Here is an 18048-nt window from a genome sequence, read left to right on the forward strand (position 1 = left end):
TATTGTATTTTATGCTTCTGGCGTTGACTTCTAAGGCGCTAACTATTCGATCTGGTGGAGCAACGCCCTAGAGTGAAGCCTAGGTTGCCCGGAACGTAGAATTGGCCATCACTTTCAAACTGGTTGCAATTATTCCTGATATATGATGTAAACACTGTTGTATTTTTTTTGCATTTTATGGTTCGGGCGTTGACTTCTAAGGCCCTAACTATTCAACCTGTTGGACCAACGCCCTAGGGTGACGCCTAGCTTGCTCGGAAAGTAGAAATGACAATAAGTTTCATACTGGTTGCAATTATTCGTTTTATGCGATGGAAAAGCTGTTGTATTTATATCGTATTTTATGCTTCTGGCGTTGACTTCTTAGGCCGTGACTATTCGGTCTGGTGGAGCAACGCCCTAGGGTGAAGCCTAGGTTGCTCGGAAAGTAGAAATGACCATAAGTTTCATACTGGTTGCAATTATTCGTTTTATACGATGGAAAAACTGTTGTACTTATATTGTACTTTATACATCTGGCGTTGACTTCTAAAGTACTAACTATTCGATCTAGTGGAGCAACGCCCTAGAGTGAAGCCTATGTTGCCCGGAACGTATAAATGACCATCACTTTCAAACTGGTTGCAATTATTCCTGTTATATGATGGAAAAACTGTTGTATTTTAATTGTATTTTATGCTTTTAGCGATGAATTCTAAGTCCCTACCTATTCGGTCTGGTGGAGCAACACCCTAGAGTGACGCCTAGCTTGCTCGGAACGTTGAAATGACCATAACTTTCACACTGGTTGCTATTATTCGTTTTATACAATGGAAAAACTGTTCTATTTATTTTGTATTTTACTCTTCGGGCGTTGACTTCTAAGGCTCTAACTGTTTGATCTGGTGGAGCAACGCCCTAGAGTGAAGCCTAGGTTGCCCGGAACGTAGAAATGACCATTACTTTCACACTGTTTGCAATTATTCCTTTCATACAATGGAAAAGCTGTTGTATTTATATCGTATTTTATGCTTCTGGTGTTGACTTCTAAGGCCCTAGCTATTCGATCTAGCGGAGCAACGCCCTAGAGTGAAGCCTAGGTTGCTCGGAAAGTAGAAATGACCATAAGTTTCATACTGGTTGCAGTTATTCGTTTTATACGATGGAAAAACTGTTGTATTTATATTGTATTTTATGCTTCTGGCGTTGACTTCTAAGGCACTAACTATTCGATCTGGTGGAGCAACGCAATAGAGTGATGCCTAGGTTGCCCGGAACGTAGAATTGGCCATCAATTTCAAACTGGTTGCAATTATACCTGTTATACGATGGATACACTGCTGTATTTTTTTTGCATTTTGTGGTTCGGGCGTTGACTTCTAAGGCCCTAACTATTCAATCTGTTGGAGCAACGCCCTAGGGTGAAGCCTAGGATGCTCGGAAAGTAGAAATGACCATAAGTTTCATACTGGTTGCAATCATTCGTTTTATACGATGGAAAAACTGTTGTATTTATATTGTATTTTATGCTTCTGGCGTTGACTTCTAAGGCCCTAGCTGTTCGTTCTAGTGGAGCATGGCCCTAGAGTGAAGCTGAGGTTGCCCGGAAAGGAGAAATGACCATCACTTTCAAACTGGTTGCAATTAATGCTTTTATACGGTAGAAAAGCTGTTGTATTTACATCCTATTTTATGCTTCTGGCGTTTACTTCTAAGGACCTAGCTATTCGATCTGGTGGAGCAACGCCCTAGAGTGAAGCCTAGGTTGCTCGTAATGTAGAAATGGCCATAACTTACACACTGGTTGCAATTATTCGTTTTATACAATGGAAATCCTGTTCGATTCATTTTGTATTTTATGTTTCGGGCGTTGACTTCTAAGGCCCTAACTGTTTGATCTGGTGGACCAACGACCTAGAATGAAGCCTAGGTTGCCCGTAACGTAGAAATGACCATACCTTTCACACTGTTTGCTATTATTCGTTTTATACGATGGAAAAACTGTTATATTTATATTGTATTTTATGCTTCTGGCGTTGACTTCTAAGGCACTATCTATTCGATCTGGTGGAGCAACGCCCTAGAGCGAAGCCTAGGTTGCCCGGAACGTAGAATTGGCCATCACTTTCAAACTGGTTGCAATTACACCTGTTATATGATGGAAACACTGTTGTATTTTTTTTGCATTTTATGGTTCGGGCGTTGACTTCTAAGGCCCTAACTATTCAATCTGTTGGAGCAACGCCCTAGGGTGAAGCCTAGGTTGCTCGGAAAGTAGAAATGTCCATAAGTTTCATACTGGTAGCAATTATTCGTTTTATACGATGGCAAGCTGTTGTATTTATATTGTATTTTATGCTTCTGGCGTTGACTTCTAAGGCACTAACTATTCGATCTGGTGGAGCAACGCAATAGAGTGAAGCCAAGGTTGCCCGGAACTTAGAATTGGCCCTCACTTTCAAACTGGATGCAATTATTCCTGATGTATGATGGAAACACTGTTGTATTTTTTTTGCATTTTATGGTTCGGGCGTTGACTTCTAAGGCCCTAACTATTCAATCTGTTGGAGCAACGCCCTAGAGTGAAGCCTATGTTGCCCGGAACGTATAAATGACCATCTCTTTCAAACTGGTTGCAATTATTCCTGTTATATGATGGAAAAACTGTTGTATTTATATCGTATTTTATGCTTCTGGTGTTGACTTCTAAGGCCCTAGCTATTCGATCTAGCGGAGCAACGCCCTAGAGTGAAGCCTAGGTTGCTCGGAAAGTAGAAATGACCATAAGTTTCATACTGGTTGCAGTTATTCGTTTTATACGATGGAAAAACTGTTGTATTTATATTGTATTTTATGCTTCTGGCGTTGACTTCTAAGGCACTAACTATTCGATCTGGTGGAGCAACGCAATAGAGTGATGCCTAGGTTGCCCGGAACGTAGAATTGGCCCTCAATTTCAAACTGGTTGCAATTATACCTGTTATACGATGGATACACTGCTGTATTTTTTTTGCATTTTGTGGTTCGGGCGTTGACTTCTAAGGCCCTAACTATTCAATCTGTTGGAGCAACGCCCTAGGGTGAAGCCTAGGATGCTCGGAAAGTAGAAATGACCATAAGTTTCATACTGGTTGCAATCATTCGTTTTATACGATGGAAAAACTGTTGTATTTATATTGTATTTTATGCTTCTGGCGTTGACTTCTAAGGCCCTAGCTGTTCGATCTAGTGGAGCATGGCCCTAGAGTGAAGCTGAGGTTGCCCGGAAAGGAGAAATGACCATCACTTTCAAACTGGTTGCAATTAATGCTTTTATACGGTAGAAAAGCTGTTGTATTTACATCCTATTTTATGCTTCTGGCGTTGACTTCTAAGGCCCTAACTATTCAATCTGTTGGACCAACACCCTAGGGTGAAGCCTAGGTTGCTCGTAATGTAGAAATGACCATAACTTTCACACTGGTTGCAATTATTCGTTTTATACAATGGAAATCCTGTTCGATTCATTTTGTATTTTATGTTTCGGGCGTTGACTTCTAAGGCCCTAACTATTCAATCTGTTGGAGCAACGCCCTAGGGTGAAGCCTAGGATGCTCGGAAAGTAGAAATGACCATAACTTTCATACTGGTTGCAATTATTCGTTTTATATGATGGAAAAACTGTTGTATTTATATTGTATTTTATGCTTCTGGCTTTCCCTTCTTAGGCCCTAGCTATTCGATATGGTGGAACAACGGCCTATGGTGAAGCCTAGGTTGCCGGGAACGTGGAAATAACCATAACTTTTACACCGGTAGCAATTATTCGTTTTATACTATGGAAAAACTGTTCTATTTATTTTGTATTTAATGCTTCGGGCGTTGGCTTCTAAGGCCCTAACTGTTTGATCTGGTGGAGCAACGCCCTAGAGTGAAACCTAGGTTTCCCGGAACGTAGAAATGACCATAACTTTCACACTGGTTGCTATTATTCGTTTTATACGATGGAACAACTGTTATATTTATATTGTATTTTATGCTTCTGGCGTTGACTTCTTAGGCCGTAACTATTCGGTCTGGTGGAGCAACGCCCTGGAGTGAAACCTAGGTTGCCCGGAAAGTAGAATTGGCCATCACTTTCAAACTGGTTGCAATTATTCCTGATATATGATGGAAACACTGTTGTATTTTTTTTGCATTTTATGGTTCGGGCGTTGACTTCTAAGGCCCTAACTACTCAATCTGTTGGAGCAACGCCCTAGGGTGAAGCCTAGGTTGCTCGGAAAGTAGAAATGGCCATAAGTTTCATACTGGTTGCAATTATTCGTTTTATACGATGGAAAAACTGTTGTATTTATATTGTATTTTATGCTTCTGGCGTTGACTTCTAAGGCACTAACTATTCGATCTGGTGGAGCAACGCCCTACAGTGAAGCCTAGGTTGCCCGGAACGTAGAATTGGCCATCACTTTCAAACTCGTTGCAATTATTCCTGTTATATGATGGATACACTGTTGTATTTTTATTGCATTTTATGCTTCGGGCGTTGACTTCTAAGGCTCTAACTATTCAATCTGTTGGACCAACACCCTAGGGTGAAGCCTAGCTTGCTCGGAAAGTAGAAATGACCATAAGATTCATTCTGGTTGCAATTATTCGTTTTACACGATGGAAAAGCTGTTGTATTTATATCGTATTTTATGCTTCTGGCGTTGACTTCTTAGGCCGTAACTATTCGGTCTGGTGGAGCAGCGCCCTGGAGTGAAACCTAGGTTGCCCGGAAAGTAGAATTGGCCATCACTTTCAAACTGGTTGCAATTATTCCTGATATATGATGGAAACACTGTTGTATTTTTTTTGCATTTTATGGTTCGGGCGTTGACTTCTAAGGCCCTAACTATTCAATCTGTTGGAGCAACGCCCTAGGGTGAAGCCTAGGTTGCTCGGAAAGTAGAAATGACCATAAGTTTCATACTGGTTGCAATTATTCGTTTTATACGATGGAAAAACTGTTGTATTTATATTGTATTTTATGCTTCTGGCGTTGACTTCTAAGGCACTAACTATTCGATCTGGTGGAGCAACGCCCTACAGTGAAGCCTAGGTTGCCCGGAACGTAGAATTGGCCATCACTTTCAAACTCGTTGCAATTATTCCTGTTATATGATGGATACACTGTTGTATTTTTATTGCATTTTATGCTTCGGGCGTTGACTTCTAAGGCCCTAACTATTCAATCTGTTTGACCAACACCCTAGGGTGAAGCCTAGCATGCTCGGAAAGTAGAAATGACCATAAGATTCATTCTGGTTGCAATTATTCGTTTTACACGATGGAAAAGCTGTTGTATTTATATCGTATTTTATGCTTCTGGCGTTGACTTCTTAGGCCGTAATTATTCGGTCTGGTGGAGCAACGCCCTGGAGTGAAACCTAGGTTGCCCGGAACGTAGAATTGGCCATCACTTTCAAACTGGTTGCAATTATTCCTGATATATGATGCAAACACTGTTGTATTTTTTTTGCATTTTAGGGTTCGGGTGTTGACTTCTAAGGCCCTAACTATTCAATCTGTTGGAGCAACGCCCTAGTGTGAAGCCTAGGTTGCCCGGAACGTAGAATTGGCCATCACTTTCAAACTGGTTGCAATTATTCCTGATATATGATGCAAACACTGTTGTATTTTTTTTGCATTTTAGGGTTCGGGCGTTGACTTCTAAGGCCCTAACTATTCAATCTGTTGGAGCAACGCCCTAGTGTGAAGCCTAGGTTGCTCGGAAAGTAGAAATGACCATAAGTTTCATACTGGTTGCAATTATTCGTTTTATACGATGGAAAAACTGTTGTAATTATATTGTATTTTATGCTTCTGGCGTTGACTTCTAAGGCACTATCTATTCGATCTGGTGGAGCAACGCCCTAGAGCGAAGCCTAGGTTGCCCGGGACGTAGAATTGGTCATCACTTTCAAACTGGTTGCAATTACTCCTGTTATATGATGGAAACACTGTTGTATTTTTTTTGCATTTTATGGTTCGGGCGTTGACTTCTAAGGCCCAAACTATTCAATCTGTTGGAGCAACGCCCTAGGGTGAAGCCTAGGTTGCTCGGAAAGTAGAAATGTCCATAAGTTTCATACTGGTTGCAATTATTCGTTTTATACGATGGAAAGCTGTTGTATTTATATTGTATTTTATGCTTCTGGCGTTGACTTCTAAGGCACTAACTATTCGATCTGGTGGAGCAACGCAATAGAGTGAAGCCAAGGTTGCCCGGAACTTAGAATTGGCCTTCACTTTCAAACTGGATGCAATTATTCCTGATGTATGATGGAAACACTGTTGTATTTTATTTGCATTTTATGGTTCGGGCGTTGACTTCTAAGGCCCTAACTATTCAATCTGTTGGAGCAACGCCCTAGGGTGAAGCCTAGCTTGCTCGGAAAGTAGAAATGTCCATAAGTTTCATACTGGTTGCAATTATTCGTTTTATACGATGGAAAAACTGTTGTATTTATATTGTATTTTATGCTTCTAGCGTTGACTTCTAAGGCCCTAGCTACACGATCTAGTGGAGCAACGCCCTAGAGTGAAGCCTATGATGCCCGGAACGTAGAAATGACCATCACTTTCAAACTGGTTGCAATTATTCCTGTTATATGATGGAAAAACTTTTGTATTTTTGTTGCATTTTATGCTTCGGGCATTGACTTCTAAGGCCCTAACTATTCAATCTGTTGGAGCAACGCCCTAGGGTGTAGCCTAGGTTGCCCGGAAAGTAGAAATGACCATAACTTTCATACTGGTTGCAATTATTCGTTTTATATGATGGAAAAACTGTTGTATTTATATTGTATTTTATGCTTCTGGCTTTCCCTTCTTAGGCCCTAGCTATTCGATATGGTGGAACAACGGCCTATGGTGAAGCCTAGGTTGCCGGGAACGTGGAAATAACCATAACTTTTACACCGGTAGCAATTATTCGTTTTATACTATGGAAAAACTGTTCTATTTATTTTGTATTTAATGCTTCGGGCGTTGGCTTCTAAGGCCCTAACTGTTTGATCTGGTGGAGCAACGCCCTAGAGTGAAACCTAGCTTGCTCGGAAAGTAGAAATGACCATAAGATTCATACAGGTTGCAATTATTCGTTTTATACGATGGAAAGCTGTTGTATTTATATTGTATTTTATGCTTCTGGCGTTGACTTCTAAGGCACTAACTATTCGATCTGGTGGAGCAACGCAATAGAGTGAAGCCAAGGTTGCCCGGAACTTAGAATTGGCCTTCACTTTCAAAGTGGATGCAATTATTCCTGATGTATGATGGAAACACTGTTGTATTTTTTTTGCATTTTATGGTTCGGGCGTTGACTTCTAAGGCCCTAACTATTCAATCTGTTGGAGCAACGCCCTAGGGTGAAGCCTAGCTTGCTCGGAAAGTAGAAATGACCATAAGTTTCATACTGGTTGCAATTATTCGTTTTATACGATGGAAAAGCAGTTGTATTTATATCGTATTTTATGCTTTTGGCGTTGACTTCTTAGGCCGTAACTATTCGGTCTGGTGGAGCAACGCCCTGGAGTGAAACATAGGTTGCCCGGAACGTAGAATTGGCCATCACTTTGAGACTGGTTGCAATTATTCCTGATATATGGTGGAAACACTGTTGTATTTTTTTTGCATTTTATGGTTCGGGCGTTGACTTCTAAGGCCCTAACTATTCAATCTGTTGGAGCGACGCCCTAGGGTGAAGCCTAGGTTGCTCGAAAAGTAGAAATGACCATAAGTTTCATTCTGGTTGCAATTATTCGTTTTATTCGATGGAAAAGCTGTTGTATTTATATCGTATTTTATGCTTCTGGCGTTGACTTCTAAGGCACTATCTATTCGATCTGGTGGAGAAACGCCCTAGAGCGAAGCCTAGGTTGCCCGGAACGTAGAATTGGCCATCACTTTCAAACTGGTTGCAATTATTCCTGTTATATGATGGAAACACTGTTGTATTTTTTTTGCATCTTATGGTTCGGGCGTTGACTTCTAAGGTCCTAACTATTCAATCTGTTGGAGCAACGCCCTAGGGTGAAGCCTAGGTTGCTCAGAAAGTAGAAATGACCATAAGTTTCATACTGGTTGCAATTATTCGTTTTATACGATGGAAAAACTGTTGTATTTATATTGTATTTTATGCTTCTGGCGTTGACTTCTAAGGCACTAACTATTCGATCTGGTGGAGCAACGCCCTAGAGTGAAGCCGAGGTTGCCCGGAAAGGAGAAATGACCATCACTTTCAAACTGGTTGCAATTGATCCTTTTATACGATGGAAAAGCTGTTGTATTTATATCGTATTTTATGCTTCTGGCGTTTACTTCTAAGGACGTAACTATTCGATCTGGTGGAGCAACGCCCTAGAGTGAAGCCTAGGTTGCTCCGAATGTAGAAATGACAACAGCTATCACGCTGCTTGCAATTATTCGTCTTATACGATGGAAACGCTGTTGTATTTGTATTGTATTTTACGCCTCTGGCGTTGACGCCTAAGGCCGTAGCTATTAGATGTGGTGGAGCAACGCCCTAGAGTGACGCCTAGGGTGATCGGAACGTAGAAATGTCCATTACTTTCACACTGGTTGCAATTATTCGTTTTATACGATGGAGAAGCTGTTGTAATTATATCGTTTTTTATGCTTCTGGCGTTGACTTCTAAGGCCCTAACTATTCAATCTGTTGGAGCAGCGCCCTAGGGTGAAGCCTAGGTTGCTCGGAAAGTAGAGATGACAATAAGTTTCATACTGGTTGCAATTATTCGTTTTATGCGATGGAAAAACTGTTGTATTTATATGGTATTTTATGCTTCTGGCGTTGACTTCTAAGGAACTAACTATTCGATCTGGTGGAGCAACGCCCTAGGGTGAAGCCTAGCTTGCTCGGAAAGTAGAAATGTCCATAAGTTTCATACTGGTTGCAATTATTCGTTTTATACGATGGAAAAACTGTTGTATTTATATTGTATTTTATGCTTCTGACGTTGACTTCTAAGGCACTAACTATTCGATCTGGTGGAGCGACGCCCTAGAGTGAAGCCTAGGTTGCCCGGAACGTAGGATTGGTCATCACTTTCAAACTGGTTGCAATTATTCCTGTTATATGATGGAAACACTGTTGTATTTTTATTGCATTTTATGCTTCGGGCGTTGACTTCTATGGCCCTAACTATTCAATCTGTTGGAGCAACGCCCTAGGGTGAAGCCTAGCTTGCTCGGAAAGTAGAAATGTCCATAAGTTTCATACTGGTTGCAATTATTCGTTTTATACGATGGAAAAACTGTTGTATTTATATTGTATTTTATGCTTCTGGCGTTGACTTCTAAGGCCCTAGCTATTCGATCTAGTGTAGCAACGCCCTAGAGTGAAGCCTATGATGCCCGGAACGTAGAAATGACCATCACTTTCAAACTGGTTGCAATTATTCCTGTTATATGATGGAAAAACTATTGTATTTTTGTTGCATTTTATGCTTCGGGCATTGACTTCTAAGGCCCTAACTATTCAATCTGTTGGAGCAACGCCCTAGGGTGAAGCCTAGGTTGCTCGGAAAGTAGAAATGACCATAACTTTCATACTGGTTGCAATTATTCGTTTTATATGATGGAAAAACTGTTGTATTTATATTGTATTTTATGCTTCTGGCGTTGACTTCTAAGGCACTAGCTATTCAATCTGTTGGAGCAGCGCCCTAGGGTGAAGCCTAGGTTGCTCGGAAAGTAGAAATGACCATCAGTTTCATACTGGTTGCAATTATTCGTTTTATACGATCGAAAAACTGTTGTATTTATATGGTATTTTATGATTCTGGCGTTGACTTCTAAGGCACTAACTATTCGATCTGGTGGAGCAATGCCCTAGAGTGAAGCCTAGGTTGCCCGGAAGGTAGAATTGGCCATCACTTTCAAACTGGTTGCAATTATTCGTTTTATACGATGGAAAAACTGTTGTATTTATATTGTATTTTATGCTTCTGACGTTGTCTTCTAAGGCACTAACTATTCGATCTGGTGGAGCGACGCCCTAGAGTGAAGCCTAGGTTGCCCGGAACGTAGGATTGGCCATCACTTTCAAACTGGTTGCAATTATTCCTGTTATATGATGGAAACACGGTTGTATTTTTATTGCATTTTATGCTCCGGGCGTTGACTGCTAAGGCCCTAAGTATTCAATCCGTTGGAGCAACGCCCTAGGGTGAAGCCTAGGTTGCTCGGAAAGTAGAAATGTCCATAAGTTTCATACTGGTTGCAATTATTCGTTTTATAGGATGGAAAAACTGTTGTATTTATATTGTATTTTATGCTTCTGGCGTTGACTTCTAAAATACTAACTATTCGATCTAGTGGAGCAACGCCCTAGTGTGAAGCCTAGGTTGTCCGGAACGTAGAATTGGCCATCACTTTCAAACTGGTTGCAATTATTCCTGATATATGATGGAAACACTGTTGTATTTTTTTTGCATTTTATGGTTCGGGCGTTGACTTCTAAGGCCCTAACTATTCAATCTGTTGGAGCAACGCCCTAGGGTGAAGCCTAGGTTGCTCGGAAAGTAGAAATGTCCATAAGTTTCATACTGGTTGCAATTATTCGTTTTATAGGATGGAAAAACTGTTGTATTTATATTGAATTTTATGCTTCTGGCGTTGACTTCTAAGGCACTAACTGTTCGATCTGGTGGAGCAACGCAATAGAGTGATGCCTAGGTTGTCCGGAACGTAGAATTGGCCATCAATTTCAAACTGGTTGCAATTATACCTGTTATATGATGGAAACACTGCTGTATTTTTTTTGCACTTTATGGTTCGGGCGTTGACTGCTAAGGCCCTAACTATTCAATCCGTTGAAGCAACGCCCTAGGGTGAAGCCTAGGTTGCTCGGAAAGTAGAAATGACCCTAAGTTTCATACTGGTTGCAATTATTCGTTTTATACGATGGAAAAACTGTTGTATTTATATTGTATTTTATACATCTGGCGTTGACTTCTAAAGTACTAACTATTCGATCTAGTGGAGCAACGCCCTAGAGTGAAGCTTATGTTGCCCGGAACGTATAAATGACCATCACTTTCAAAATGGTTGCAATTATTCCTGTTATATGATGGAAAAACTGTTGTATTTTTATTGCATTTTATGCTTCGGGCATTGACTTCTAAGGCCCTAACAATTCAATCTGTTGGAGCAAAGCCCTAGGGTGAAGCCTAGGTTGCTCGGAAAGTAGAAATGACCATAAGTTTCATACTGGTTGCAATTATTCGTTTTATAGGATGGAAAAACTGTTGTATTTATATTGTATTTTATGCTTCTGGCGTTGACTTCTAAGGCACTAACTGTTCGATCTGGTGGAGCAACGCAATAGAGTGATGCCTAGGTTGTCCGGAACGTAGAATTGGCCATCAATTTCAAACTGGTTGCAATTATACCTGTTATATGATGGAAACACTGCTGTATTTTTTTTGCATTTTATGGTTCGGGCGTTGACTGCTAAGGCCCTAACTATTCAATCCGTTGAAGCAACGCCCTAGGGTGAAGCCTAGGTTGCTCGGAAAGTAGAAATGACCCTAAGTTTCATACTGGTTGCAATTATTCGTTTTATACGATGGAAAAACTGTTGTATTTATATTGTATTTTATACATCTGGCGTTGACTTCTAAAGTACTAACTATTCGATCTAGTGGAGCAACGCCCTAGAGTGAAGCTTATGTTGCCCGGAACGTATAAATGACCATCACTTTCAAAATGGTTGCAATTATTCCTGTTATATGATGGAAAAACTGTTGTATTTTTATTGCATTTTATGCTTCGGGCATTGACTTCTAAGGCCCTAACAATTCAATCTGTTGGAGCAAAGCCCTAGGGTGAAGCCTAGGTTGCTCGGAAAGTAGAAATGACCATAAGTTTCATACTGGTTGCAATTATTCGTTTTATACGATGGAAAAACTGTTGTATTTATATTGTATTTTATACATCTGGCGTTGACTTCTAAAGTACTAACTATTCGATCTGGTGGAACAACGCCCTAGATTGAAGCCTAGGTTGCCCGGAACGTAGAAATGATCATAACTTTTACACCGGTAGCAATTATTCGTTTTATACGATGGAAAAACTGTTATATTTATATTGTACTTTATGCTTCTGGCGTTGACTTCTTAGGCCCTAACTGTTCGATCTGGTGGAACAACGCCCTAGAGTGAAACCTAGGTTGCCCTGAACGTAGAAATGACCATTACATTCACACTGGTTGCAATTATTCCTGTTATACGATGGAAAAACTGTTGTATTTTTATTGGATTCTATGCTTCTGGCGTTTAATTCTAAGTCGCGAGCTATTTGATCAGGTGGAGCAACGACCTAGAGTGAAGCCTAGGTTGCCCGGAACGTAGAAATGACAATTACTTTCACACTGTTTGCTATTATTCATTTTGTACGATGGAAAAGCTGTTGTACTTATATTGTATTTTATTCTTATGGCGTTGAATACTAAGTCCCTAGCAATTCCATCTGGTGGAACAACGCCCTAGGGTAAAGCCCAGGTTGCGCGGAACGTAGTAATGACCATAACTTTCACACTGGTAGCAAATATTCGTTTTATACGATGGAAAAACTGTTTTATTTATTTTGTATTTTATGCTTCGGGCGTTGACTTCTGAGGCCCTAACTATTCGATCTGGTGGAGCAACGCCCTGGAGTGAAACATGGGTTGCCCGGAACATAGAAATGACCATAACTTTCACACAGGTTGCTATCTTTCGTTTTATACGATGGAAAGACTGTTATATTTATATTGTATTTTATGCTTCTGGCGTTCACTTCTTAGGCCCTAACTATTCGATCTGGTGGAACAACGCCCTAGGTTGAAGCCTAGGTTGCACGGAACGTAGAAATGACAATTACTTTCACACTGTTTGCTATTATTCATTTTGTACGATGGAAAAGCTGTTGTACTTATATTGTATTTTATTCTTATGGCGTTGAATACTAAGTCCCTAGCTATTCCATCTGGTGGAACAACGCCCTAGGGTAAAGCCCAGGTTGCGCGGAACGTAGAAATGACCATAACTTTCACACTGGTAGCAAATATTCGTTTTATACGATGGAAAAACTGTTTTATTTATTTTGTATTTTATGCTTCGGGCGTTGACTTCTGAGGCCCTAACTATTCGATCTGGTGGAGCAACGCCCTGGAGTGAAACATGGGTTGCCCGGAACATAGAAATGACCATAACTTTCACACAGGTTGCTATCTTTCGTTTTATACGATGGAAAGACTGTTATATTTATATTGTATTTTATGCTTCTGGCGTTCACTTCTTAGGCCCTAACTATTCGATCTGGTGGAACAACGCCCTAGGTTGAAGCCTAGGTTGCCCGGAACGTAGAAATGATCATAACTTTTACACTGGTTGCTATTATTCGTTTTATACGATGGAAAAACTGTTATATTTATCTTGTATTTTATGCTTCTGGCGTTGACTTCTTAGGCCCTAACTGTTCGACCTGGTGGAACAACGCCCTAGAGTGAAACCTATGTTATCCGGAACGTAGAAATGACCAGTACATTCACACTGGTTGCAGTTATTCCTGTAAAACAATGGAAAAACTGTTGCATCTTTATTGTATTTTACGCTTCTGGCTTTGACTTCTAACGCCCTAACTATTCGATCTGGTGGAGCAACGCCCTAGGGTGAAGCCTAGGTTGGCCGAAATGTAGAAATGTCCATAACTTTCACACTGGTTGCAATTATTCGTTTTATACGATTGAAAAGCTGTTGTATTTATATTGTATTTTATGCTTCTGGCGTTGACTTCTTAGGCCCTAACTATTCGCTCTGGTGGATCAGCACGCTAGAGTGAAACCTACGTTGCCCGGAACGTAGAAATGACCATTCCTTTCGCACTGGTTGCAATTATTCCTGTTATACGATGGAAAAACTGTTGTATTTTATTTGTATTTTAAGCTTTTAGCGATGAATTCTAAGTCCCCAGCTATTCGGTCTGGTGGAGCAACGCCCTAGAGTGACGCCTAGCTTGCTCGGAACGTTGAAATGACCATAAGTTTCACACTGGTTGCTATTATTCGTTTTATACGATGTAAAAGCTGTTTTATTTATATCGTATTTTATGCTTCGGGCGTTAACTTCTTAGGCCCTAACATTTCGATCTGGTGGAGCAACGCCCTACAGTGAAGCCTAGGTTGCCCGGAACGTAGATATGACCATAACCTTCACACAGGTTGCAATTATTCGTTTTATACGGTGTAAAGGCTGTTGTACTTAATTTGTATTTTATTCTTCTGGTGTTGATTTCTTAGGCCCTAATTATTCGATCTGGTTGAACATCGCCGTAGAGTGAAGCCTAGGTTGCCCGGAACGTAGGAATAACCATTACTTTCACACTGTTTGCAATTATTCCTTTTATACGATGGAAAAGCTGTTGTATTTATATCGTATTTTATGCTTCGGGCATTGACTTCTAAGGCCATAACTATTCGATCTGGTGGAACAACGCCCTAGAGTGCAGCCTAGGTTGCCCGGAACGTAGAAATGACCATATCTTTCACGCTGTTTGCAATTATTAATTTATTCGATGCCAAAGCTGTTGAATTTATATTGTATTTTATGCTTCTGGCATTGACTTCTTAGGCCCCAACTATTCGATCTGGAAGAGCAATGCCTCAGAGTTAAGTCTAGGAAGCCCGAAACGCCGAAATGATCATTACTTTCACGCTTATTGCAATTATTCCTGTAATACGATGAAAAGACTGTTGTATTTTTATTGTATCTTATGCTCCTGGCGTTGACTTCTAAGGCCATAACTATTCGATCTGGTGGAGCAATACCCTGGAGTGAAGCCTAGGTTGCCCGGAACGTGGAAATGACCAGAACTCTCACACTGGTTGCAATTATTCGTTTTATACGATGTAAAAGCTGTTGTATTTATATAGTATTTTATGCTTCTGGCGTTGACTTCTTAGGCCCTAACTATTCGACCTGGTGGAGCAACGCCCTAGAGTGAAACCTAGGTTGCCCGGAACGTAGAAATGACCATTACATTCACACTGGCTGCTATTATTCGTTTTATACGATGGAAAAACTGTTATATTTATATTGTATTTAAGCTTCTGGCGTTGACCTATGAGGCCGTTGCTATTCGATGTGGTGGAAGAACGCCATAGAGTGAAGCCTAGGTAGTCCGGATCGTAGAAATGTCCATATCTTTCACACTGTTTGCAATTTTTCGTTTTATACGATGAAAAACTGTTTTATTTATTTTGTATTTTATGCTTGGGGCGTTGACTTCTAAGGCCCTAACTATTCGATCTGGTGGAGCACCGCCCTAGAGTGAAGCCTAGGTTGCCCGGAACGTAGAAATGACCATAACTTTCACACTGGTAGCAATTATTCGTTTTATACGATGGAAGAACTGTTATATTTATATTGCATTTTATGCTTCGGGCATTGACTTCTAAGGCCCTAACTATTCAATCTGTTGGAGCAACGCCCTAGGGTGAAGCCTAGGTTGCCCGGAAAGTAGACATGACCATAACTTTCATACTGGTTGCAATTATTCGTTTTATATGATGGAAAAGCTGTTGCATCATTAATGTATTTTATTCATCTGGGGTTGACTTCTAAGGCCCTAACTATTCGATCAGGTGGAGCACCGCCCTAGAGTGAAGCCTAGGTTGCCCGGAACGTAGAAATGACCATAACTTTCACACTGGAAACAATTATTCGTTTTATACATGGAAAAGCTGTTCTATTTATTTTGTATGTTATGCTTCGGGCGTTGACTTCTAAGGCCCTAACTATTCGATCTGTTGGAGCAACAGCCTAGAGTGAAGCCTCCGTTGCCCGGAACGTATAAATGACCATAACTTTCACACTGGCAGCAATTATTCATGCTATACGATGGAAGACCTGTTGTATTTTTATTGTATTTTATGCTTCTGGCGCTGACTTCTAAGGTCCGAGCTACTCGATCTCGTGGGGCAACGTCCAAGAGTGAAGCCTATGTTGCCCGGAACGTAGAAATGACCATAAATTTCACACTGGTTGCAATTATTCGTTTTATACGATGGAAAAGCTGTTGTATTTATATCGTATTTTATGCTGCTGGCGTTGACTTCTTATGCCCTAACTATTCAATCTGTTGGAGCAACGCCCTAGGGTGAAGCCTAGGTTGCCCGAAACGTAGAAATGACCATAACTTTCACACTGGTAGCAATTATTCGTTTTATACGATGGAAAAGCTGTAGTATTTACATCGTATTTTATGCTTCTGGCGTTGACCTCTTAGGCCCTAACTATTCCATCTCGTGGAACAACGCCCTGGAGTGAAGCCTATGTTGCCCGGAACGTAGAAATGACCATAACTTTCACACTGGTAGCAATTATTCGTTTTATACATGGAAAAACTGTTCTATTTATTTTGTATTTTATGCTTTCGGCGTTGACTTCTAAGGCCCTACCTATCCGATCTGGCGGAGCAACGCCCTCGAGTGAAGCCTAGGTTGCCCGGAACGTTGAAATGATCATAACTTCACACTGGTTGCTATTATTCGTTTTATACGATGAAAAAACTGTTATATTTATATTGCATTTTATGCTTCTGGCGTTGACTTCTTAGGCCCTAACTATTCGATCTGGTGGAACAACGCCCTAGAGTGAAGCCTGCGATGCCCGGAACGTAGAAATGATCATTACCTTCACGCTTGTTGCAATTATTCCTGTTATACGATGAAAAAACTGTTGTATTTTTATTGCATTTTTGCTTCAGGCGTTGACTTCTAAGGCCGTAGCTATTCGATGTGGTGGAGCAACGACCTAGAGTGACGTCTAGGTTGCCCGGAACGTAGAAATGACAATTACTTTCACAATGTTTGCAATTATTCACTTTATACAATGGAAAAACCGTTGTACTTATATAGTATTTTATTCTTCTGCCGTTGACTTCTTAGGCCCTGTCTGTTCGATGTGGTGGAACAGCGCCCCAGAATGAAGTCTAGGTTGCCCGGAACGTAGAAATGACCTTTACTTTCACACTGTTTGCAAATATACATTATATACGATGGAAACGCTGTTGCATTTATATTGTATTTTATGCTTCTGGCGTTGACTTCTTAGGCCCTAACTATTTGGTCTGGTGGAGCAACGCCCTACAGTGACGCCTAGGTTGCCCGGAACGTCGAACGTACCATTACCTTCACACTGGTTGCAATTATTCCTGTTATACGCTGGAAAAACTGTTGCATCTTTATTGTATTTTATGCTTCTGGCGTTGACTTCTTAGGACCTAACCATTCGATCTGGTGGAGCAAGGCCCTAGAGTGAAGCCTAGGTTGCCCGGAACGTAGAAATGACCATAACTTTCACACTGGTTACCATTATTCGTTTTATACGATGGAAAAGCTGTTCTATTTATTTTGCATTTTATGCTTCGGGCGTTGACATCTAAGGCCCTAACTATTCCATCTGGTGGGACAACGCCCTAGGGTGAAGCCTAGGTTGCCCGGAACGTAGAAATGACCATAACTTTCACACTGTTAGCAATTATACGTTTTATACGATGGAAAGACTGTTGTATTTATTTTGTAGTTTATGCTTATGGCGTTGACGTCTAAGGCCCTAACTCTTCGATCCGGTGGAGCAACGCCTCAGAGTTAAGCCTAGGATGCCCCAAACGTCGATATGATCATTACTTTCGCACGGGTTGCAATTCGTCATGCTATACGATGGAAAAACAGTTGCATTTTTATTGTATTTTATGCTCCTGGCGTTGACTTCTAAGGCCGTAGCTATTAACTGTGGTGGCACAACGCCCTAGAATGAAGCCTAGGTTGCCCGGCACGTAGAAATGACCATTACTTTCACAATGTTTGCAATTATTCATTTTATACGATGGTAAACTGTTGTACTTATAATGCATTTTACTCTTCTGGCGTTGACTTCTTAGGCCCTAACTATTCGATCTGGTGGAACAACGCCCTAGAGTGAAGCCTAGTTTACCTGGAACGTAGAAATGACCATTACTTTCACACTGTTTGCAAAT

The sequence above is a fragment of the Calliopsis andreniformis genome, unplaced genomic scaffold (assembly GCF_051401765.1).
Source record: "Calliopsis andreniformis isolate RMS-2024a unplaced genomic scaffold, iyCalAndr_principal scaffold0014, whole genome shotgun sequence".
NCBI lineage: Eukaryota > Metazoa > Arthropoda > Insecta > Hymenoptera > Andrenidae > Calliopsis > Calliopsis andreniformis.